This window comes from Mastomys coucha, unplaced genomic scaffold (genome assembly GCF_008632895.1).
Source record: "Mastomys coucha isolate ucsf_1 unplaced genomic scaffold, UCSF_Mcou_1 pScaffold22, whole genome shotgun sequence".
Classification (NCBI taxonomy): domain Eukaryota; kingdom Metazoa; phylum Chordata; class Mammalia; order Rodentia; family Muridae; genus Mastomys; species Mastomys coucha.
The window spans coordinates 8,953,054-8,979,643 of NW_022196905.1; the positions used below are offsets into that span (position 1 = coordinate 8,953,054).

Below are 26,590 nucleotides of genomic sequence, written 5' to 3' on the forward strand. Positions count from 1 at the left end.
AACCCAATCCAGGGCCTCTGTGTGTGCAGTAAGTGCTCTTAACCACAGAGCTATTTCTCCAGCCCTATGTTGTAAGGTTTTTACATATCTTCTCAATACATATTAGAATCCTGAAAATGGTCCTCTGGGATGTAGACTGTCTCTTGTTCCATTTCACAAATTTTAGATCAGAACATTGAGGATTATTATAAAAAAAATCCATATAAAGTTTTGTGACAAAACTTCTGATAGTCTGTATTAGATGTTATGTTCCTTTAAGTGTGTTTTTTGTTTTGTTTTGCTTTGTTTTGTTTTTATGAATCTAAGAACTCAGCTTATTCCAGGCCCTCATCCTTTCTGGGGATCCTCCTCAGATTTCTCCCTAGATCATATGAGAATGAAGCTCAGCTGTCACTCTGACTTTAGTTTATTCAGCATTTCAAATAAGAACATGTGTCCTTTTGTTGCTGGCTAAGTGCTATAAGCACTAAGCAGTGCTAAAGTTTTCTCTAGCAGTTTGAAAGCAAGTGTGCACATTTCAGGGCATTGAGCAATTTCCTTTGAGTCCTGGGGAGAAACAGATGAGGCGCTCACTAGTGTAACCAGGCTCGGTTCTTAGGCTTACTGTGCTTTGCTTCACAACCACATCGGACCATTTGTACTTTAGGCTCTCTTGAAAGAAATGAATGTCCTAGTGCTTTGTGGTGAAAAATTAAGTTCTAGAAAGGGATTCTGTTCGTATGATGTTTCTACTTATGAGGAGTCATCGGGGGTGAGATCTGAAAGTGGTTGGTTGATGTGAGGCTGAGCTGGCCTTGGCAGACAGAGAGCTGGGCAGGAACAGAACAGCACTGGGATAAGAAGAGTGAGGCTGATGGGGAGGAATGAAAACCACACGGTTTGGAAGAGAATCCAAGATTGTCCCGGCTGGAGAGCAAGCTGCTGCTAGGGTGACTCTGCACACAGCTGACTAGAGAGGGTACACTTTTTTTGGAAGCACTTTATGAGTGTTCTAGGCAGGATGCTTAACAGAATACCATCAACCAGGTGGTTTGTAAACAACAGAGATTTTATTGTTTCAGTTCTGGAAGCTGAGAAATCCAAGGTCAAGGTGCCAACAAACTTCGGTTCCTCCTTCATGCCTAGCGCCTTCTCGCTACAGTCTCCTGTAACAGAGCAGAATGTGCTTAGTACGGGGTCCAGTCTCATTCATGATAGCTCATGATAGATAGATCTAGTCAAAGACCTCTTCTCCAGATACTCAAGAATGACTGAGCTCTCCTGAGCCCATCCCCTTTCCTGTTAGCTTCCACTATCTGCTTGTAATTCCTCATGGAGGGCTGGGGCCTCAAGTTTTCCCTAACCTGCAGCCTGATTGACAGGCCCAGTCCTATGCAGGCCTTGTGTTAGTAGTCACACTGGCTTGAGGTCAAGAGTACAACTCCCTCAGGAGAGACAGCCATTTTCTTCAGTGATGTAACCACTGGTAAGGAACCTATGCTCCTGAAAGCAGCCTCTCACCCAGGATCCTAAGAAAAACAAAGGGTCACACAAAAGGAGGTAGGAAGGGGACTGATTGGTGATTAATAGGAGATGAGGGATTGGTGATAGTGGGAGGGAGCAATAGGGAGTAACAGGGTGAATATTATAAAAATATAGATGGGTATGAAAATGTCAAATGAAACACATTATTGTGTATAATTTATTAATAGACACACACAAAAAGCATCACCTTCACTACTACATAGTGGTATCACATATCCCTGTATTATCTATAACATAGAACATTAGATTTTAGCATAGAAATATAGGAGGAATACAAACAGTAAATGTGGAGTTTGCTCTCTTCTTGGCTTCCCGTTCAGTGCTCGAAAAGGCACACTTGTCTCTTACTTTGTTTCTGGCTTTGTGGATTGCTACTTAGGCAGAGTCAGGAGCTAGATGATGTACTATTCACTTCCAGGCTTGCTTTCTTATAGAAATATTCTCTAGAACTTGGCATACAATCTAGTGTGTTATTAAGCATAATTAATCAGTATCCTGTTGCAGAGTGTGCAATGAAGCCTTGCTTCTCTACAAGAATAGAGTCTACTGAGTTTAAAGTTTCTAAGAGGAACAGACACTGAACCCCTTGTAAGTTTCCAATCACAGTTGTATTTCTAGAAGCTTGACATACAGACTATATGACATTAACCTTTTTATACATCCTATGACTCCAAGGATATGCCCATTGTCCCATTGTATCAATTCTTAGTTATCTCATTTGAAACATGAAAACTTCATTAATTTGGATATATGTGTATATATCCCTCATATATGCATATATCACATATACATGTGAATGAATAGATATGTGAATATATATGATATATGTATATATCATATATCTATGTATTCACATGTATACATATGTGTGTGTGATTCACAGATAATAAGATTTAACCCTAGTTGTGAGTAATTGGACAACTACCAGATAGCATTGAACTACATGATATATATATGAACTATTATACACACATATGATATATATCACATACATATGTTATATCTATCACATAGTTCAATGCCATCTTATAGGTGTTCAATAGCTCAGAACTAGAGTTGAATCTTATTATCAGTAGATTCCATATCTACAAGTCTGCTTAGTCATTAAAGTTCCCTTAAGTCCACAGTCAGCTTGTGCAGGGAGTGAACACTGAGATTCATGTGGCATGCATATTCCTAGCTGAGCTCAACAGCCTTCTGATTTCAGTTCTTATGCTATAAAGAAGTGTCATTTTGTGGCCTCTTTAGTGGTGTATTTCATGTAGTGGTAAATGTATTGGATTAGGGTGTTTACAATGGTCCCTTAGTGTGCTACTAAAGTTCTATCTAGTATTTTACTGTCTAATCAACTGCTATGATCAATGATATCAATGACTATGGTATTAATGACTATGAAGTTATTCTAGCATTTATCTCCCTCCTTCTGCTTTTACTTTACTAGAATCTCAAAGCATCATCTTTTAATGGTCTCAATCCAATTCTGAAGTGATCTTGACTAGTACATAAAGCTAATTCCTGCCTACAGGCCACCATTTGTTAAGTCTGAAATGAAGTTAGTTGTAAGAACCCCAACCCCATGGCATATGGAGGTCTGTTGGGAGATCTGTCAAAGTTAAGAAGCTCTGGAGTTGAACTCTCCATCTGTATCACAGTCCATGACCATCTTGTGTCCAAGGATGAGCACTGAATGTCTTCATCACCTCTAAGACATGTCACCTCAGCATTTCCTACAAGTGAGCATCCAGTGTGTGTCTAATAGGTACTATCCCACTTAGCTTTACTCTCTCCCAGGAAGAGATTCATAAGTAGATGTAATATATTATGGTCAGTAATGTTTGGATGAAGCTGGTAATATGTAAGAGGAATGATAAATCTGTGAGAAACCTTCCCAGAAAAGTTGGTATTAGAATATAGTCTTCAGCTAATTGATCCATTCTTATCTCCTTGTACAAAGCTCAAGTTCAAGTGGATCAAGGACTTCCACATAAAACCAGATACACTCAAACTAATAGAAAAGAAAGTGGGGAAGAGCCTCAAGCACATAGACACAGGGGAAATTTCCTGAACAGAACACCAATGGCTTATGCTCTAAGATCAAGAATCGACAAATGGGACTTCATAAAATTGCAAAGCTTCTGTAAGGCAAAAGACACTGTCAATAGGACAAAATGGCAACCAACAAGTTGAGAAAAGATCTTTACTAATTTTATATCTGATAGAGGGCTAATATCCAATATACACAAAGAACTCAAGAAGTTAAATTCCAAAGAAAAAAATAACCCTATTAAAAAAAAGGGGTACAGAGCTAAACAAAAAAATCTCAACTGACGAATACCGAATGGCTGAGAAGTACCTAAAGAAATGTTCAACATCCTTAGTTATCAAGGAAATGCAAATCAAAACAACCCTGAGATTCCACCTCACACCAGTCAGAATGGCTAGGATAAAAAACTCAGGTGACAGCAGATGCTGGAGAGGTTGTGGAGAAAGAGGAACACTCCTTCATTACTGGTGGAATTGCAAGCAGGTACAACCACTCTGGAAATCAGTTTGGTGGTTCCTACGAAAATTGGACATAGTACTACCAGAGGACCCAGCTATACCACTCCTGAGCATATACCCAGAAGATGCTCCAACATGTAGTAAGGACACATGCTCCACTATGTTCATAGCAGCCTTATTTATAATAGCCAGAAACTAGAAACAACCCAGATGTCCCTCAACAGAGGAATAGATACAGAAAATGTGGTACATCTACACAATGGATTGAATATGGGACAATCAATGAAGTTATGAAATTCTTGGGGAAACAGATGGATCTAGAGAATATCATCCTGAGTGAGGTAACCCAATCATAAAAGGACACACATGGTATGCATTCTCTGATAAGTGGATATTAGCCTAGAAGATCGGAATACACAAAGTACAAACCACGAACCATAAAAAACTCAAGAAGAAGTGTTACCGCCCAGCGGTAACCATAGAGAAGGGTTATTCTGGAATATGGAGTCAGGAGAAAGTAGGCTAGACATAATTAATCTTACCCACGCGGAACGCACCAAAAATTAGACAGCATTAAGGAGGTATGGTCACCCAGTCATCTTGAATTTAATGAATTCTTTGTTACAAGCCAACAGGTAGAATAGGTGAGGCAAAACCCCTCCCCCAAGTTCGTCAGCATGCTGGCCCAATCAACAGCTCCTTTGGTCTCTGTAGAGGCGGGACTTCCGATGAAACTGGAACCAGGAGCAAGGCGTGGCAAATAGCAGGAGGTGGACAGAGAGGTGTGGTTATGAGAGGCAGGCCTCAAACCAGGAAGGTTACAAAGAAGGAAGACCAAAGTGTGGATGCTTCCTTCCTTCTTAAAAGGGGAAACAAAATATTCATCTAAGGAGTTGCAGAGACAAAGTATGGAGCAGGGACTGAAGGAAAGACAATCCAGAGACTGCCCCACCTGGGACTCCTTCCCATATACAATCACGAAACCCAGACACTATTGTGGATGCCAGGAAGTGCTGGCTGACAGGAGCCTGATGTAGCTGTCTCCTGAGTGGCTCTGACAGTACCTGACTAATACAGAAGTAGAGGCTCACAACCATCCATTGGACTGAATACAGGGTTCCCAGTAAAGAAGCTAGAGAAAGGATGCAAGGAGCTGAAGGGTTTGCAGCCCCTTAGGACCAACAACAATATGAACTAACTAGTACCCTCAGAGCTCCCAGGGACTAAAACGCCAACCAAGGAGCATACATGGTGGGACTCATGGCTCCAGCAACATGCATATAGCAGAGGATGGCCAAGCCGGTCATCAATGGGAGGAGAGGACCTTGGCCCTGTGAAGATTCTATGCCCCAGTGTAGGGGAATGCCAGGGCCAGTAAGCAGGAGGGGAGGGATCTGTACAGGAATATGTCATGGTTTTCCATTCATCTTTCTTTGGTCCAAATAAGTCCTAAGGCGCTGCTTAATGGGAAGTAAAGCAAGAATAACAGTGTCATAGGGTTTTACTGCTGTGAGCAGACACCATGACCAAGGCAACACTTATAAGGACAACATTTATTTGGGGCTGGCTTACAGGTTTAGAGGTTCAGTCCATTATCATCAAGGCAGGAGCATAGCAGTATCCAGGCAGGCATGGTGCAGGAGGAACTGAGAGTTCTACAACTTGTTCTGAAGGCAAACAGGAGAAGACTGGCTTCCAGGCAGCTAGAATGAGGGGTTTAAAGCCCAATTTCACAGTGGGCCACTTACTCCAACAAGGCCATACCTCCAAATAGAGTCACTCCCTGGCTAGGCATATTCAAACCACCACAGATGGTCTTTAAGAAGAGTTGAGTACTAGTAGCAGTAGTGTCTACTGTATACCAAAGTCATGGTAGAACAAGGATGGGATAACCACCATAGTGATATATGTACAAGGCAGATGGAGAGGGAAAAGGAGGCTAGGCTAATCCACTGGGGTACCAGTAACTAAGACAAAGAAAGCTGAAGGAACAGGAGAGTTCAGAGAAAAGTGATAAGGAAACATATAGCCAGGTGGTCAAAGGCACCTTCAGCGTCAGGTAAATATGTGCTCTAGTTTTGAAGAGTAGAAGAAAAGATCATTTAGTAGAAATATATAGTATATAAGCTTTTACTTAAAGGGGATGGAAAATTTTCTCTGAAACGAGCCAAGAATGTAGGCCAGCTAGTTCCAGAAACCGGTTGTCTTACCATCTAGGTGGTTCCAGGGAGCGGTCAATCACAAAGTGAATGAAAATGACAATGATAAAGCCACATTCTTGAGAATAATGAGTATGCAGGACATTTTCCTCATGACCCTGACTCCTGACTCCTCATGACCCTGACTCCTAACTAAAGCATGGGCTGGGTCCCTCTGAAATTTTCCACTGTTTTCATGTTTCCTTGGTAACCCCCTCAGTCCCCGTAGTTTGTGATTTTTTCCTTTAAATACCCCACACTTCTTGTGCTCTGGCTCCTCTGCCCCTGTGAGGGTTATGAGCTCGTCCCCAGCATACTGGTTTCCCCTGAATAAACCTCATGTTGTTGCATCAAGATCGGTCTCTTGTGAGTCTTTGGGTGGCCATGTTCTCCCGGGACTTGAGAGAGGGTCTCCCCTCACTGGGGTTTTTCACTTCTCCAACCTTCCCTAAGAAAAGCTAGCAGAAGAAAAGCAAGATGTCAAGGAGAAACCTAGAGATCCAGGGCACAGAGACTCTTAGGTCAGGTAACTCTTGAGACACAGGCATTGATCAGAGTGGAAGCTTGGTCTCTCAAGGGCAACAGAATCCTTGGAGCCTTTGAGGTTATCTCTGCCTCTGTGGTGGTTTAAATGAGAATGGCCCCCATAGGCTCATATGTTTGAATACTTGATTCCAGGTTAAAAAGAAGTAAAAATACGAAAAGTCTTTCCATACTGTAATACTTGGAATATATGTAGAATAGGATATGGAGGCTATTAAAACTAGTCATATAAAAGTAGGCTTTACAACTCAAATTTAGGGAGAAGCACTATGTAAAATGTTTTATATACATTATTTTATTCAATCATCCCACAACTGTTAAGTGTCTTATATACATTGTTTTATTTAGTCATCCCACAAGCATTAGAAGTGGGTATTATTATTATTTCTGTTTTATAGATGAAAAATCATAAACCACAGACTCAGGCAGCTAACTAGTAACTGGCAGAGTCTATGTTCAAGCTCACATGTGTGTTGATTTCAAATGCCAGTTCTCTGTTACTGCAACAAAAACACCCAAGACAATCAACTTAAAAAGAGGAAAAGTTTATTCTGGCTCATGGTTTTAGAGTTTTTAGTCAGTCTTGTTGCTTTTGAGTCTATGGTAAAGCTGTACAAAAGAGTATGGAAGAAGCTACTCAACTTGAGGCAGCTGGAAAGTAAAAGAGGTGTGATAGCTCCCAAAATCCTTTCCAAGAGAACATTTCCCAGTACTCCAAGACCTCTCAAGAGGGTCTCTGTCTTCCATTACATTTGAGCAGTTATGAACTAGGGACGCAATCTTTAACATTTGAGCCTTGTAGGGATATTTGGGTCCTCGTTAGTACCTGTGGTAGCTCAAGTACCATGACTGTAGAAACACACTTCAATAATTGTGTGAGAATTCTGAACACTTTTGAGAAAACTCCAAGACCTCGGTTTCTTCAAAATACAAAATTGTTCTTGGAATTCATGACTGGCTCTGGTGTAGTGGATAGAACTGAGTTTGCTTCAGCTGTTGTTATTCATGTGCCTCTATGGAAAAACATGTTTTTGTCATGTGTAGCTAGTCCTTGTGATTGGATACTTTACTCAGGTGACTCTGCTTAACCCTTGGGGTATAAATGGTCTGATGTGCTGAATAAAGTTGATTGTTGTGTAAGGCGTTAGTCTGCCTCAGTTTTAGGTCTGCTTTTTCCCAAAGACCTCCAACATCCAGATGTGTTTTGCTTGAAACATTTGGCCGAGCTGTGTCTTCATTCACTGGCTTAAAAGGCTAGTCTGAGGGCTCTTGAGAAGGGTCTCTGATTGCAGAGGAAGCTGCCTCCCACACCCATGGCCATGCAGCAGTGTGCAACCCCAAGTTTTGCTGCTCTACAAGCTGGGCCTTATCTGGCAGCTCTCACATTCCTGCCAAGAACTCTCAGTAGGACACATTCCCAACTGGGTGGAGGAAGAATTCCTAGCATTCTTCAGCCACTGTCTTCCAAGAGCCCTAAACTCCAGTGGGATTAAAAAAGAAAGAAACAAAAGAAAACAACAAGAAAAGCCTCCTTCATTTCTGATGTCTGGAATCAATCTGTAATACATCCTACTCTCCAGGGCATGAAAAGAAAAGAAGGATCTGGGGTCCTCAAGAAATGTACTTGAGGAATCATAAACTCATCACTGACACTCCGGCCTGTGCTGTTTTGCATTTGACCTTGCTTGTTGACTGTGCAGACCCAAAGTCATGTCATCCATACCCATCGTAGCAGTGCAAGAGTCAGTTCTGCTTGGTGAACAGAAAGAACAGTGTGGATGTTTGCATTGTCACTTAGCAAGCACAGCACAGATGTGTTCCCTCCATAATTAATTTATATCTCACTGTGCTTTACTACTTATACAATCTCATTCCATCTTCACAAGAGACCCAAGAAAGGCTTTGTGTTTTGTTGTTTCTGTTTTACTAAGCAGAAATCTGAGCCAAGACAGGAGGAACTTGCTCCTTGTTGACAAGTTGGGGGCAGAGTGGCCTGTGATTAGTCTTATGACTTCTCTTGAGGATGACTCTCCCAAGTTTTCCCATTATGGCATCACAGATGGTACAGGGTGGCCACCAGCTACCTGTCCAGTTAGAGGGTGACATCTAACTCTCCCTTCCAGAGAGGGACTCCAGTGAGAGACTGGAGCTTTGGAAGGTCAGGCCAGGACTGCCCTGGATCACTAGCTAGGGCATAGAGTCAGTATGCCCATAGTATCAAAGAATAAAACAGGACCAGTAACCGGCAACCCAAGAAGCTGCATCAAAAAGACAAGCCAACTATCCGAGCAGTGATTTCAACCACAGCTAACAGGTAGGCCATGAATATCCTTCCAAGACTTCACAAAATGTCTTTTCCTCAAATATTAGTAGCAAATGGCTCATGATGTCCTGGATTTGTATGTGTGTGTATGTTTTGTCATTAAAAGCCACTTACTAATTGCTAAGAGTAAGCAGTATTTGGGGTTCACAAATGACATTTTAACAAATAACTAGAGTTCAACAAAACCTAACTGAAAATTTGCCTGCCTGATACTCAACAGTTGGTGGTGATGTTGAAGTTTCTATTATAAACTATATGGCTGCCTCGGCTTTGGGGAAATTTGCTGTGTTCTTGGCACCAGTGTGTACTGAGTTGGTTGCACTTGCCAGTGGCTTCTATTCCTGATCATAAGTTATACTTCATCTATTTTCACCATCACCTATATTTGGCTTGAAATACACTATTTGGTTAGCCCTATGGTAGGAAAGTGGTGCCATACATTATAAATTGACATACTTTATGGCTTACAAATTTTCTTTCTTTTTTTTTGTTTGTTTTTTGTTTTTGTTTTGTTTTGTTTTGTTTTGCTTTTTTTGAGACAGGGTTTCTCTGTATACCCCTGACTGTCCTGGAACTCACTCTGTAGACCAGGATGGCCTCAAACTCAGAAATCTGCCTGCCTCTGCCTCCCAAGTGCTGGGATTAAAGGCATGCACCACCTCTGCCCAGCAGCTTATAAGTTTTCTAAGGTAATACTTTCAAACAAATTGAGATTGTAGTGTACACAGGAGGCACCCATACCAATAGTACTGAGGCAGTTGTTTGTGATGCTCACAAAATGCTTCGTATACAGTGAATTGCTGTCTGGCAATTCTTCAAGAAGCAGAAAGGGCTAGGAGAGGTGAATCTTAGAGCCCTCATCCCTGCTAGATGAACCTTAGTCCAAAAGATAAAATGTGGAACCTGATTCATTTCAGTGACTCAAAAAGAACTGCAGAGGCCAGAAGAGAGTGACACCTCTGGGGAGGCAGGAGCTGGAGAGATTCTGAGCTGATGCCATGTCAGGTGTCATTTCTGTTGCCTCAGGCATGGATAGCAAAGGGCCACTAAAGGGGACCTGCTCCAGGGTCTACACAGTAGTCTCATTTGTCCATGCTAAAATACCCTTCCAGGAACAGAGGAGGGTTGAAACTCAGTTGTTCCTTAGTGCCAGAAGAGATCAATGCTTTGTAATCTGTCTGCCTCTACAAAGTGCCCTTAAGCAAGTGGTTTTTAAAGCACCTAATATGTGAAAATCATAGCCCTTGAGATACTTCAGAAACTCCCAGATGTTGCTTCTTCATGGTTATACCCAGAGTGGCCGCTTTGTGCTCCCAATTAGAAAACACGGTGGAACAGTGTCATTGAGAGTCTTGAAATATAAATATGTAGGACAGTCTGATGCTGCTGCTACATTTTTGAAAAGAAAAAAAAAAAACAACATAAAAGAGGGTGGGGGTGAGGGAGAAACAACATACAAAATAAATTCTTCTGTGTCTCAAATACCACCAAGAAATCCTGTGCCTAGGTGCTGGGGAGGGAATGGGGAAATCTCAAAGCATGAACCCATGCAGAGGTGCCTTCTTAACCTGAGAACCTTTGAGTTTGAACTCAGGAAAAAAAATTTGTTTATCTGAATAATTGAAAGCTCCTTATTAATTAACATGGCTAAAATAGAGCCTACTATCCTCTTCAAAAAGCACTGGTCTAAAATGCAACTTAACCATACTTTATTATAGGCATTATTCCATTACTAATCATTGAATGCGCCCCAATTCATAAAATAATAGTAGTCATAGTGAATAGTAGGATACCATTGAAGATGTAGTTTGGCCACTAAGAGTTATGCTGGGAGAGATCAGCCAACATTATCTGCAGCTATTTTCTCTCTGAGTTGCCATAGCATTTCAGAATTCACACTTTGAAAATAGTCAATGGTTGTTACCTTCACTGGTTTACTCTGTAACTAAGGAGTAGCCCATGTCTCTAACATGCCAACCACGACCCCATGTGACTAGCAGACTATAGTACCTCTAGATTTGCTCAGTTCTTAACACATGTGTAAGATGTCTCAGAAGAAAGAAACCAAAATCCAAATGAAATGTGGGGTAGGGGCTACAATAAAAAATAATATCCAATCCTGTCTTTTCCCAAGAAACAATAGTACACAGTGTTTTGTTTCCCCTTTTGGTTTGTAACTTGAGGCAGGCATTAGAGAATAATGCAAACAATAGTAGCACTTAAGAGTTTATACTCTACATTCATATACTTTAGCGTATTTGAATTCTAAAATAAGTCATTTATATTCACATAATTTTAGAGCTCTTTGTTTTTAAAAGGTGACGATAATCTCATCAGTAAAAATAGTCTAGATACATCCCACAAAAGTAAAAATTAAGTTGATAGATTATGTAACACATTGATTTCAAGGTTGAATCCCAATCCACCCCTTACCTTCATGTTATCTTTATATATGAGATTCCCACACTTTAATTATACATGCATTTGCTATTAAGAAAGACTGTATTGTGTTTTTAAATCTAGTTTTACTCACAAAAAATGTTTGATAATTCATTATTTTAAATTGTATAATTTTTTTATTTATTAAAACCATATTAGAGGGCTGGAGAGATGGCTCAGCAGTTAAGAGCACTGACTGCTCTTCTGAAAGTCCTGAGTTCAAATCCCAGCAACCACATGGTGGCTCACAACCATCTGTAATGAGATCTGATGCCCTCTTCTGGAGTGTCTGAAGACAGCTACAGTGTACTTACATACAATAATAAATAAACCTTTAAAAAAAAAAACCATATTAGACTCTTCAGAGAAAATACTGAGTACATCCCAGAGTCCAGCCTCGTCTGCTCATTACAAAGCACATGTTTTACATTTTATTAGCACAGTCTCTAAAGTACAGGACAACCTTTTTCTTAAAAACAAAAACAAGCCGGGCGGTGGTGGCGCACGCCTTTAATCCCAGCACTTGGGAGGCAGAGGCAGGCGGATTTCTGAGTTCGAGGCCAGCCTGGTCTCCAGAGTGAGTTCCAGGACAGCCAGGGCTATACAGAGAAACCCTGTCTCGAAAAAAAAAAAAAAAAAAAACAAAAAAAACAAAAAAAAAAACCAAAAACAAAACCAAACAACCGACAAACAAAAAAGCCACACAATTCAGACTGGCTTTATTGATCCTGAAGTAATGGGAAACTAACTTAACTCCCACACCTATGTCGTGCATCAGTCAGAATTCTTTGCTGGTTTTGTAGCCTACATAAAGTAAAAAGGTTGAGAATACTAGAGCCTATCCAGAAAGCTAACGTGACACTAACCTGAAGCCAGTTCAGGTGTGTGTGTGTGTGTGTGTGTGTGTGTGTGTGTGCGCGCACGCGCGCGCGTGCATGTAGGATTTGCCATTTTTTTCTCCCATTCTAATTATGATTTTCTCATTTCTACCCCTCCCAGTTCTTCCCAACCTTCCTTCCCATCCAGAGCATTCCCTTTTTCTTAGGGTAAAACAATAACAACAACAAAATCTTGCTCCTAAGTAATAGTAAAATAAAAAACATAAAACATAAATTGAACATATTGAAATTGGGCAAAATGACCAAACAGGAAAAAAAAAAGAGCTGTTTGATATTCCTTTACTCAGTTTTATACTTTAGTATTCCATATTGTTTTTTTAATGTGTTTCTTCTATTATTTTATACTCTCCTCTTCTCCAATTGTTTCTGCTAACACTCTAGTTTCTTATTCTTAGGTTCTACTGGGGTCTAATTTCTGCAGCAAGGGCCATAGACAATCCCCACGCTTTTTTTTTTTTTATAGCAGAAAGTGTTTTGCAAATTCCTCAACATGAGTAAAAGATTGAGGCAGAGACACGGTACAACATTTAAGACAGTATTAACCCCCAATCCACTACCTCCCAAGTGTGTCTCGTCAACTGTCCAAAGCCACAGATAAGTTGAGTTCTGGGCTTCATTCTAGGCAGAATCCAAGCATGTGTCCGAATGTGCTCTGGACAAGCACAGCAATCCCCAACCACAGTCTTCTATTGTCCCATTCTGAACTAAAGAGAAGTTGAGGGAACTTTTCTCACCAAATGTGCAAAGACTGCTCTTTTTTTTTTTTTTTTTTTTTAATGACTTTTGTGAACCCAGGAAGACCCAAAAGGAAAGCCACTTCCCTTTATGGACCTTCACTGGGTTAGGAGAGATCATCAATCAGATAAGGAAAAAGACTTAATCCCAGCCAGAGATCTACTCCTGCACAAAGACTTCCCAGAGGTACCCACTGCCACCTGAAGGCAGTGTCAGCTCCTCCGTCTTCTCTCTTACACCTCCACAGTGCTCTGCATTCCTTTTCTTGAATTATTGCATCTGAGAATGTGGAAGTTATACTACAAAAAAAAAGGGAACATAAAGAAGTCTCCTTAGGTCATGAGTTCATCTTCTCTCTCTTCACACACTGCTAGTTTATGCCTTCGAGGAGCAGGAAAGAGAGAGGGTAGTGAAGCTAAGAGACACAGGATTTGAGTTTTACCATTATTACTACCTAGTTATTACCTATGGGTAGTGATTGTGCTTCGTCTGTAGAGTAGGGAAATAACACATTGCCCTGCTTTCTTCCCAAAGTGATAACAAATAATACACAGGATGATACAAATGAAAGTGCCTCATGAAGTACACAAAACCCTGAATATATGCAAGATAGCATGGCTAACAGGATAAATCAGCTGGCTAAGAAGCTGCTAAGGTACATTCTAGCCACATAATTCTATTCAATTGACAAGATTGACAATTGGAAGCCTGCCCAATTTATATGTAGAAAACATGACTTTTCCAGAAATGTTGGTAGACCAGCCCTACTGTATTTGGGATGGTGGAATCACTCTGGGCATAAAGTACTGAAAATATGCTTATTTTCATTATTTTCTACCTAGAAGAAGATTCATAACTTCTGTATGAATAGGAGTTGGATATCAAGGAAGACTATGCTATGTAGCGGGGAGGGGTTAGAGGGGACAATTAGCATGTCGTTTCAAAGAACCTTTTTCAGGACAACAGGGTACCTGAGATGGGAGGGATGCACATGCTGTCATCAGATTACTCAATTTCAGAAGGCAAATCATGGACACAAGACTTCCTGGTTTAAATGATCTCTTAGTACTCTCTGAGGCTAATGTTACAGGGAGAGGGACTATGCCTTAGTAAAGGGAATATTTCCCTTGGATAGATTTCTGCTTCAATAGGCAAGGACCTTGTCCCTGGAAACAATTTTGGCATTTAAGAGGCTGGACTGCTGTTTGGGAAGGATGTGGAGGCATCCACACATTCTGAGAGAACTCTAGCTCCATGACAAAGGAGGCCTGAGATAGGTCGTTTCTTTAATATGACATGCTGTAAAAAGCACTAACAGTAGGAAGTCAGTGTCCTTCCCAGTCGTTTGGTGCAGATGCTAACTAGGTCATGACAGTTGTCATTCTCTCCTGTTCAGAACTGGTAAGGAGGAGCTTCCTGCTGCTGTTGGAATCCTACTTTCACTGTTCACCTCATTTGGGTCATCATCGCTGTTGCTCACTGCACCTGTCTATGAGTTGTTTTTAAAGGCAGCCACAAAACAGAACTCACATTGAGGAGGATGCCACTGGATTCTGTTTAGCAGACAGCTCATAATGAATAGATTGACCAACTTAGAAATTAGTCAAATCGTCCTGACATTTAGGAATCAGTCAGGTGGCAACAGCAGTCTTGAGCTGTTAAGTCTGTGACAAGTTGTGGAGTCTTCAGACCCAGGAGGTAGATACTCAACTCTAAAACAAAGCATCGCTGGGTATTTTAGAACAACATCATTTATAGCTTCTTAATCAGAAGAATAAGATGAGAAATGCAAATTCACTAATCTCCTAGTCACCAATATTAGTGAAGTACATACCAACATATAAGTTAAATGCACAAGAGGGAAAAAATTGATTATTATGCACTGTGAAAGAGTTAGAAGACATTTTGAAGCCAGGTGGTGGTGGTGCATGCCTTTAATCCCAATACTTGGGAGGCAGAGGCAGGTGGATTTCTGAGTTCGAGGCCAGCCTGGTCTACAGAGTGAGTTCCAGGACAGCCAAGGCTACACAGAGAAACCCTGTCTCCGAAAAAAAAAATAAATAAAAAGAAGACATTTTTAAAAAGCACATCTGGGTGTATTAGGATGCCTTTAGTGGCAAATATCTGAGAATTCATCTTAAGATGCCCTATGCAAAAGGGATACATTGGCTCATATAACTGAAATTTCCAGGCTTTGCCAGATGGTATTCAAGTCCATATCCCTACAAACACAGAGAGAGAGAGAGAGAGAGAGAGAGAGAGAGAGAGAGAGAGAGAGAGAGAGAGAGGAGAGAGGGAGGGAGGGGGAGAAGGAGGGAGGAGAGAGGGAGGGGAGGGGAGAAGGAGGGAGGGGGAGAGGGAGTCTCGGTTTTATTCTCAGGAGATTTCCTCTACCTCCCCAATCCCACCCCAGAAGCTCTAGCTTCACAGACTCCCAACTCCTAGTCACATAGACAGTCTGGGTGAGGAGAATTGCATTTCTTCTATCCACCAAAGCAGGGGCAGCAATATTCAGTGCATTTCATCAATTTGCTGAGCAATTCTCAGATAAAGTGATATCACTAGGATTCAGAACTCTGGTGGGCCGAATCAGCAGCAGACCACCAAAAAGTGAGTGGGACCTTTTTCTAGTGCATGGCTTTTGGAAGCATGTTGGAATTCATTAGAAGTCACATACAATCTTTTCGTTGTATGCAAGACTCCCAACTCAGAAATGGTGCCACACAGCTTAAAAGGGGACAATAGTTAAAAACATCCTTAAAACAAAATTTTTTGTTGTTGTTCAGCTTATGAGGTACCTACTCACCAAACGTCTTCATCTTTCTAGTCTGCCTCAAACATTACGCAGCAGTCGAATGGTCCACATTGGGTCTCAGCAGCATCTCTCACTTGGTTCTTGTCAGCAACTGAAGGCTCTAATCTCCTCTGTAAAACTTCTTGAACCAATGCTGTGCTGCACATTCCTTAGTATTCCTTGGGGAAAATGTATTGTTTTTACCAGTTGTCTCAGGATCCATTTTGAACTTGAACAAGAAAAGTCACTGAAATTTGCTTTTTGCCTAAAAATAGTATAAACAGTGAATAAAAAGTAATTAGCAAAAAACTTTTTAAAGTGAGAAATGCAACTTTTGAACAGTGTGTAACATGACCATGTGTATAAAAAATATATTCCAATATCAAACAGGAAATTCCAAGAAAGCCAAAATTGAAAAATTTTTTGCATGAACCTAAAGGAAGGAATAGGAAGGAGGAACAGAAGGAAGGAAAGATGTGTTGTGTATTAGATTGCAAGGGTTGCCACAGCAACGCACTATAAACTAACTGGTTTAGACAACAAAATCTGCTTCTCACAGTTCTGGAGGCTACAGGTCTTTGTCACAGAGGAGATGTCAGCAAAGTTTGTTCCTTCTCTAGGCTGCGAGGAAGGTCCCCCTCCTACCATTTGTCGTGGTTTTGGGAGCAATCTCTGGTTGACAGCCTTGGCTGTACCTTGACTGTAGAAGCCTCACCCTGGTCTTCATCTTCACAGGGGCTCCCGGGGTGTGGCCATCTAGGACCATGTCTTTTTTTTATGAGGCTTAGCTATCATACCAGGATAGGGCCCATCCAATGGCCTTGATGAATCACATCTGCAATAGCCCTATTTCCAAAAGTAGGCTACATCCTGAGATACTGGGCCCTGGGCTGTATCATTTCAGGGAGACACAACTCATGATACCAGTGCGTGCTCTTTCTGGATATTACAGAGCATCAAGTGACTGCATGTTCAAATTCTGAAGCTAAGCCTACACTCAACACTGATTGAGGGTGAGGGGAAGAGGGTCCTGAGCTTAAGTGTTTCTTCTTCTCTGCCACTGAGATTGTCATGAAGACTGATGTATAAACAAGAAAGTCCTTCCACCTTGAAGGGTGTATGTAATCTTTTGAAGCAACCAATGGAAGGAAAATAAAATTCATTCTGTGTAAAGGGATTAGTTCTTTGACCTTGCCATGGGAGAGGAGAACCCTTTTCCCACTTTACTCTTAGTGGGTTTAGGAGAATGCAGAATTTTCCTCCTTCTCTCCCTACTTCCTGTCTAAGGGAGGGTGGCACGGAGAGGGATCTGCTCACTCCTAATTAGTCTTTTGATAGTAACTTTAATTACTAACACAAACCGAGTGATCACATGTCACCAGAAATGCCCATTTGTCCTATCTGAGTGAGGCTTGGTCTAAACAAAAGGGAGACAGCTCTCCATTTAACCACAGTGAAATCCTTTGTGGGACAGCCAAGAACACCATGCATGATTGCAACCCATAAATAATACACCTGTGCCAGCTGCATTTTGCCTGCTCTTTAGATCAGAGACACGTGGACAGGATTACATGTTAATCCTAACTCAAGGGCCAAGTCGGGCCAAGAGTGACGCTCTCCTTCACCTCTTCTTACATTTTCAAGCCAGCCAAGCATACGTAAGTGGGCAGTTTCTATCCTGGCCACTGAAACTCTAAAGATAGGGTAGTGAACCTAGTAGATGATGAATACAGGCCATATGGAGCTAACAGCAAGCTCTATGTAAATGATCTCTGTATTGCTCTCTGCAGTGCAGAAACGTCCCTGGAGTCATCCTTTTGTATGGAGCTGTGTGTATCTGAAAACAGTTAAAATCACCAAGAAGAGCAAACCCTATTCTCTGCAGCAGTATGCTGGGCGTTGCTTCCTTTAACGATTAGTGAGTGCTTTAAAAACATTGCTTGATGTCACACATGATTTACTTCATTTGGAATCTCGTTTTAAACAAGCGTTTGGGTTCTTTTGGCCAGCTGCATTAGTAGTACAATCTGGTGTAAAAGAATTGACAATCATAGTTGTCAAGCACTTGCTGTGTGTCAGCAGCAGTTTGGGGCCCTCTTCTAAGTTTTACTTACCATTTACTTCTCACACCAATCTAGAAGGCAGATGCTACTGTTCTCATTTCTATATAAAGTAGCTTGCAACACTCCATGCTGTTCCCACTATTACATTTAACAACTTACTTTACCTTTTGGGCCTGAAGCAAGCACGCTCTGTCCTTTTTTTTTCTTTTTCTTGGTGGATATTTTATTTATTTACATTTAAAATGTTATCCCCTTTCCCAGTTTCCCCTCCAGAACCCCCCTATCCCATCCTCCCTCTCTGGTATGAGAGTGCTCACTCACCCACTCCCGCCTCCCCACTCTGCCATTCCCCTATACTGGGACATTGAGCCTTCCTGGGACTAAGGGCCTCTCCTCCCATGGATGTCTGACAAGGCCATCCTCTGCCTCACATGTGGCTGGAGCCATGGGTCCCTCCATGTGTACTCTTTGGTTTGTGATTTAGTCTCTGGGAGCTCTGGGGAATCTGGTTGGTTGATATTGTTGTTCTTCCTATAGGTTGCAAACCCCTTCACTTCCTTCAGTCCTTTCTCTAACTCCTCCATTGGGGGCCCCATGCTCAGTTCAATGGTTGGCTGCAAGCATCCACCTCTGTATTTGTCAGGCTCTGGCAGAACCTCTCAGGAGACAGCTATGTCAGGCTCTTGTCAGCAAGCACTTCTTGGTATCCACAATAGTGTCTGGGTTTGGTAACTGTAAATGGGATGAATTCCCAGGTGGGGCAGTCTCTGGATGGCCTTTCCTTCAGTCTTTACTCCACACTTGGTCTCCATATTTCCTCCTGTGACTATATTGTTTCCCCTTCTAAGAAGGACTGAAGCATCCACACCTTGGTTTTTCCTTCTTCTTGAGTTTCACATGGTCTGTAAATTGTATCTTAGGTATTTCAAGCTTCTGGGCTAATATCCACTTATCAGCGAGTACATACCTTGTACACTCTTTTGTGTCTGGGTTGCCTCACTCAGGATGATATTTTCTAATTTCATCCATTTGCCTAAGAATTTTATGAATTCATTGTTTTTATTAGCTGGGTAGTACTCCATTGTGTAAATGTACCACATTTTCTGTATCCATTCATCTGTTGAAGGACATATTAGTTATTTTCAGGTTCTGGCCATTATAAATAAATCCTTATTACATGTTGGAGCATCTTCTGGGTATATGCCCAGGAGTGGTATAGCTGGGTCCTCTGGTAGTACTATGTTCAATGTTCTGAGGAACCGACAAACTGGTTTCCAGAGTGGTTATATCAGCTTGCAATCCCACCAGCAATGAAGGATTGTTCCTCTTTCTCCACAACCTCGCCAGCATCTGCTGTCACCTGATTTTCTTGATCTTAGCCATTCTGATTGGTGTGAGGTGGAATCTCAGGGTTGTTTTGATTTGCATTTCCCTGATGACTAAGGATGTTGAACATTTCTTTAGGTGCTTCTCAGCCATTCTGTATTCCTCAGTTGAGAATTCTCTGTTTAGCTCTGTACCCCATTTTTAGTAGGATTATTTGGTTCTCTGGAGTCTATTTTTTTGAGTTCTTTGTATATATTGGCTGTTAGCCCTCTATTGGATGTAGGGTTAGTAAAGATCTTTTCCCAATCTGTTGATTGCTCTTTTGTCCTATTGACAGTGTCCTTTGCCTTACAGAAGCTTTGCAATTTTATGAGGTCCTATTTGTCAATTCTTGATCTTAGAGCATAAGCCAATGGTGTTCTGTTCAGGAAAATTTCCCCTGTGCCCATGTGTTTGAGGCTCTTCCCCACTTTCTCTTCTGTCAGTTTCAGTGTATCTGGTTTTATGTGGAGTTCCTTGATCCACTTGGACTTGAGCTTTGTACAAGGAGATAAGAATGAATCAATTTGCATTCTTCTACATGCTGAGCTCCAGTTGAACCAGCACCATTTATTGAAAATGCTATCTTTTTTTCCACTGGATGGTTTTAGCTCCTTTGTCAAATATCAAGTGACCATAGATGTGTGGGTTCATTTCTGGGTCTTCAATCCTGTTCCATTGATCCACCTGCCTTTCTCTGTACCAGTACCATGCAGTTTTTATCATTATTGCTCTGTAGTACAGCTTGAGGTCAGGGAAGGTGATTCCACCAGAAGTTCTTTTATTGTTAAGAATAGTTTTCACTATCCTGGGTTTTTTGTTATTCCAAATGAATTTGCAAATTTCTCTCTCTAACTCTATGAAGAATTGAGTTGGAATTTTGATAGGGATTGCATTGAATCTTTAGATTGCTTTTGGCAAGATGGACATTTTTATTATATTAATCCTGCCAATCCATGAGCATGGGAGATTTTTCCATCTTCTGAGATCTTTGATTTCTTTTTTCAGAGACTTGAAGTTCTTGTCATACAGATCTTTCACTTGCTTTGATAGAATCACACCAGGATATTTTATATTGTTTGTGACTATCGTGAAGGGTGTTGTTTCCCTAACTTCTTTCTCAGCCCTTTTATCCTTTGTGTAGAGGAAGGCTACTGACTTGTTTGAGTTAATTTTATATCTAGTCACTTTACTGAAGTTGTTTATCAGCTGTAGGAGTTCTCTGGTGGAATTTTTGGGGTCACTTAAGTATACAATCATATCATCTGCAACTAATGATCTTTTGACTTTTTCTTTTCCAATTTGTATCCCTTTGACCTCTTTTTGTTGTCTGATTGTCCTATCTAGAACTTCAAGTACTATATTGAATAGAGAGGGAGAGAGGGCAGCCTTATCTAGTCCCTGATTTTAGTGGGATTGCTTCAAGTTTCTCTCCATTTAGTTTGATGTTGGCTACTGATTTGCTGTATATTGTTTTTACTATGTTTAAGTATGGGCCTTGAATTCCTGATATTTCTAAGACTTTTAACATGAAGGGATGTTGAATTTTGTCAGATGCTTTTTCAGCATCTAATGAAATGATCATGTGTTTTTTTTCTTTGAGTTTGTTTAGGTAGTGGATTACATAGATGGATTTCGTATATTGAACCATCCCTGTGTTCCTGGAATGAAGCCTACTTGATAGTGGTGAATGATTGTTTTGATGTTTGGGTTCAATTGGCAAGAATTTTATTGAGTATTTTTGTGTTGATATTCACAAGGAAAATTGGTGTGAAGTTCTCTTTCTTTGTTGGGTCTTTGTGTGGTTTTGGTATCAGTGTAACTGTGGCTTCATAGAATGAATTGGATAGTGTTACTTCTGTTTCTATTTTGTGGAACAGTTTGAAGAGTATTGGTATTAGGTCTTCTTTTAAGGTCTGATAGAATTCTTGTACTAAACCCATCTGGTCCTGGGCTTTTTTTGATTGAGAGACTTTTAATGACCTCTTCTATTTCTTTGGGGGTTATGAGATGATTATCTGATAATTTAGATGATTTATCTGATCCTTATTTAACTTAGGTACTTGATAATCTGTCTAGAAAATTGTCCATTTCATCCAGATTTTCCAGTTTTGTCGAATATAGGCTTTTGTAGTAGGACCTGATGATTTTTTGCTTTTCCTCTGTTTCTGTTATTATATCTCCCTTCTCATTTCTGATTTTGTTAGTTTTGATACTGTCTCTTTGCCCTCTGGTTACTCTGGCCAAGGGTTTATCTATCTTGTTGATTTTTTCAAAGAACCGGCTCTGGGTTTTTTGTTTTTGTTTTGTTTTTTTTTTGTTTTTTTTTTTTGTTTTTGATTCTTTGTATAGTTCTTTTTGTTTCCACTTGATTGATTTCAGCCCTGAGTTTGATTATTTCCTGCCCTCTACTCCTCTTGGCTATATTTGCTTCTTTTTGTTTTAGAGCTTTCAGGTGTGCTGTCAAGCTGCTTGTGTATGCTCTCTCCAGTTTCTTTTTGGAGGCACTCAGAGCTATGAGTTTTTCTGCTTTCATTAGCACTGCTTTCATTGTGTCCCGTAAGTTTGTGTATGCTGTGCCTTCATTTTCATTGAATTCTGTAAAGTCTTTAATTTCTTTCTTTATTTCTTCCTTGACCAAGTTATCATTGAGTAGAGTGTTGTTCAGCTTCCATGTATATGTGGGCTTTCTGTTGTTGTTTTTTTTTTTTTTTTTTTTTTTTTTTTTTTTTTTTGTTACTGAAGACCAGCCTTAGTCTGTGGTGATCTGGTAAGATGCATGGGATTATTTCTATCTTCTTGTATCTGTTGAGGCCTGTTTTGTGACCGATTATATGGTGAGTTTTAGAGAAGGTACCATCAGAGTACCTTCTGATCTCAGGTACTTCTGAGAAGAAGGTATATTATTTTGTTCTAGGATGAAATGTTCTGTATATATCTGTTAAATCCATTTGGTTCATAACTTCTGTTAGCTTCACTGTGTCTCTGTTCAGTTTCTATTTCCATGATCTGTCCATTGGTGAGAGTGGGATGTTGAAGTTTCCCACTATTATTGTGTGAGGTGCAATGTGTGCTTTGAGCTTTAGTAAACTTTCTTTTGTTTTGTTTTTGTTTGTTTGTTTGTTTGTTTTTTGAGACAGGGTTTCTCTGAGTAGCCTTGGCTGTCCTGGAATTCACTCTGTAGACCAGGCTGGCCTCGAACTCAGAAATCCACCTGTCTTTGCCTCCCAAGGGCTGAGATTAAAGGCGTGCACCACTACTGCCCGTCTAGTAAAGTTTCTTTTATGAATGTGAGTGTCCTTGCATTTGGAGCATAGATGTTCAGAATTGAGAGTTCCTCTTGGTAGATTTTTCCTTTGGTGGGTATGAAGTGCCCTTCCTTATCTTTTTTGATAACTTTGGGTTGAAAGTTTATTTTATTTGATATTAGAATTGCTACTCCAGCTTGTTTCTTGGGACCATTTGCTTGGAAATTTTTTTCCAGCCTTATACTCCAAGGTAGTATCTGTCTTTGTCACTGATGTGCATTTTCTGTATGCAGCAAAATGCTGGGACCTGTTTATACATCCAGTCTGTTATTCTATGTCTTTTTATTGGTGGATTGAGTCCATTGGTGTTAAGAGATATTAAGGAAAGGTGATTTTTTTCTTGTTATTTTTCTTGTTAGAGATGGAATTATGTATGTGTGGCCATCTTCTTTTGGTTTGTTGAAAGAAGACTACTTGCTTGCTTTTTCTAGTGTGTAGTTTCCCTCCTTGTGTTGGAGTTTTCCATCTATTATCCTTTGTAGAGCTGGATTAGTGTAAAGATGTTGTGTAAAATTGTTTTTGTCATGGAATATTTTGGTTTCTCCATCTATGTTAATTCTGAGTTTTGCTGGGTGTAGTAGCTTGGACTGGCATTTGTGTTTTCTTGGGGTCTGTATGAGATCTGCCCAGGATCTTCTGACTTTTATAGTCTCTGATGAGAAGTCTGGTGTAATTCTGATAGGTCTGCTTTTATATGTTACTTCACCTTTTTCTTTTATTGCTTTTAATATTCTTTCTTTCTTTTGTGCATTTGGTGTTTTGATTATTATGTGACAGGAGTAATTTCTTTTCTGGTCCAGTCTATTTGGAATTCTGTAGGCTTCTTGTATGTTCATAGGCATCTCTTTATTTACGTTAGGGAAGTTTTCTTCTATAATTTTGTTGAAGATATTTACTGGCCCTTTAAGATGGGAATCTTCACTCTCTTCTATACCTATTATCCTTAGGTTTGGTCTTCTCATTGTGTTCTGGATTTCCTGGATGTTTTGGACTAGGAGATTTATGCATTTTGCATTTTCTTTGGCTGTTGTGTCAATGTTTTCTATGGTGTCTTCTGCCCCTGAGATTCTCTCTTCTATCTCTTGCATTCTGTTGGTGATGCTTGCATCTATGACTCCTGATTTCTTTCATAGATTTTGTATCTCCAGGGTTGTCTCTCTTTCTGATTTCTTTATTGTTTCTATTTCCATTTTTAGATTCTGGATGGTTTTTCTCATTTCCTTCACCTGTTTGATTGTGTTTTCCTGTAGTTCATTAAGGGATTTTGGTGTTTCCTCTTTAAGAGCTTCTAGCTCTTTACCTGTGTTCTCCTGTATTTCTTTGAGGGTGCTATTTATGTCTTTCTTAAAGTCCTGTATCATCATCATGATAAGTGATTTTATATCTGAATCTTGTGTTTCCGGTGTGATGGTGTGTCCAGGACTTGCTATGGTGGAAGAATTGGGTTCTGATGATGCCAAGTAACCTTGGTTTGTGTTGTTTATTTTCTTCTACTTGCCCCCCGCCATCTGGTTATCTCTAGTGCTACCTGCCCTTGCTAAATTTGACTGGAGTCAGTCCTTCCTGTGATCCTGGTTGTGTCAGAACTCCTCAGAGTCAGGCTGTCTCTGGGATCCTGTGACTCTGGGCTTGTTAGAGTACCTGGGAGTGTAGCAGCTTCCTCTTGGTGTGGTGGGACTGGCTGTGGAGCCTGTGCTCAAGGTCTGCTCAGGACACCAGCCCAGAGAGGCCGGAAGGAACCCGAACCACTCTGCTGGTAGAGTTCCTGTGTGCTTGCTCCCGCAGGTCCCAGTTACTCCCGGTGTTGGGACAGATGTTAGGTCCTCCTCACTTCTGTTCCTGAGAGTGTCAGAGCACCTGGGAGTGGAGCTTCCTCTGGGTGTTGTGGGACTGGCTGCAGAGCTTGCACCCAAGTTCTGCTCAGGACATCATTCCAGAGAGGCCGGAAGGATGACATTTCCTTTAGCGAAAGTCACTGCTGGTTTATCAGACTCTGGGAGATTAACTTCCTCAGTCTGTAGTCCAGCTCCCAACAATGGTCATCAGCAGCTGTGAATGGAAGTCCAAGGATCTAGCAGTTAGGGCAAGCAGGTGAAGGAGAGAGCTCCTGTATTTCTTTAAAGGAGTTATTTATTCCCTTCTTAAATTCCTCTATCAGCATCATGAGATGTGATTTTAAATTTGAATCTTGCTTTCCTCATGTATTGGGGTATCCGGGACTTTCTGTGGTGGGAGAACTTGGTTCTGATGATGCCAAATAACCTTGGTTTCTGTTGCTTAGGTTCTTGTGCTTTCCTCTCACCATCTGGTTACCTCTGGTGTTAGTTGGTCTTGCTGTCTCTGACTGGAGCTTGTCCCTCCTGTGGGCCTGTGAGCCTGTGAGCCTGTGGTCTTAGGTATATCAGCACTCCTAGGGAGACCAGCTCTTTCCTGGTCAGGGAATTGGGTGCAGAGGGCTGTGGGCATCCTTAGCTTCAGGGCACAGATGTAGACTGGAAGTATCCTTTCTGCAGCTGCTCCGTTGTTCCTGTGCCCTGTTGGCTTCTAGTGAGTCCCTCTTTGGACAGTTATTGGAGCAAAAATGGTGATCTCACCTCTGGGCTTAGGAGTGAGAGCACTCCTGGGAGACCAGCTCTCTCCTGGTGGGATCTGGGTGCAGAGGGCTGTGGGATAGCCTTAGCTCTGGGGCCCAGATGGAGACCGGAAGTGAATAAATTATTTAATGTAGCCTATGACAGATTTACCCACCAACCACTCTTTCCTAAAAGACTAAATGAAGAACTAAGGACTCAGGCCTGGCCAGATTTCTCCCTAAGTATCCAGAACCTGCTTCCAAAGTATGGTTTAAGAACAGGCTGCAACATCCTTATCAGGAGCTTATTAGACAAGCATGTCTGAGGTCTCTCCCAGATCTACTCAGTCAAAATTTGTAGTTTAAAATGATGTCCAGAGAGTTTGCAGTCTGAGGATCTAGCAGTCCCACAAGGCGAGCAGGCAAAGAAAAGAGCCACTCTGTTCTTTTTAAAACTCTCTCTCCCCTTCTCCCTCCCTCTTCCTCTCCCTCCTCCCTTCCCCTCTCTTCTTCTGCACCAAGAGGGCCAGAGGACAATCTTGGAAGTTGGTTCTCATGAGCTATCTTGTTTTTTTAAAACAGGCATCTCTAGTTTCTTTGGCACCCTGTACTCTAGGCTAGCTGATCCTTGACTTTCCAGGGGATCCCCTCTCCATCTTCCATCTCACTATATGAGTGCTGGCATCACAGGGCAGATGGAACACAGCTTTTCATGCTTGCAGAGCAAGTTCTTTGATCTGCAGGCCATCTCGTCAGGTCCGACAAGACTGGTATGAAATTTGTTCTGTAGCCTGGCCTGCTTTTGAATTCCTATCCTCCTGCTTCTGCTTCTCAAGGGTTGGGAGTGTGGGTCTGGACCACCACACTCTCCTCTTCTTTACTCTTAAAGACATTGACTTAGATAATTTCTAAGATGCTTTGCAGTTCTGTACCCTGTCTTTCTGTGGTCAAACTACCTCACCAAATACAAACAGTTTCAAATGCTGCCTTTCTTCTTCAAACCTAAAGACAATCCTCTTTTTAATAAGAGGAAAGGTGAGATTTCCTTCTGAAAATAATAGTGTTCAGAAACTAATTGCTTTGCTTGGGCCTATCCCATTGTTAGCCATGTGTAATCTCCTAGTGAGGTAAAAAGGGCATTTCAGTTGAACTGTCAAAGGACAGTGCAGGAGTTGTTCAAAATATTAACTAGTGTTGTTAAAAAAATACACTAATTCTTAATGGCAGAAATGCTTTAAAATTGCTGAAATAAGTTGTTCCACAGTTTTCAAGAACTTTAGCAGTTTCCAGATACATAGGTTATCTATGACAGAAGTTGTCTTTTT

The 26,590-nt window shown here is 41.0% G+C and overlaps 1 protein-coding gene across 1 annotated transcript in view; it reads left to right on the forward strand.

Annotated features, from left to right (window-relative positions):
- The first annotated feature begins 8,767 nt into the window (after positions 1-8,767).
- Ehbp1 (EH domain binding protein 1) overlaps positions 8,768-26,590 on the forward strand; it is a 305,768-nt gene continuing 287,945 nt past the window's right edge. The window contains exon 1 of the mRNA XM_031338017.1: positions 8,768-9,081. The gene's annotated coding sequence lies outside the window, so the exon portion shown is untranslated. The remainder of the gene's footprint in view (positions 9,082-26,590) is intronic.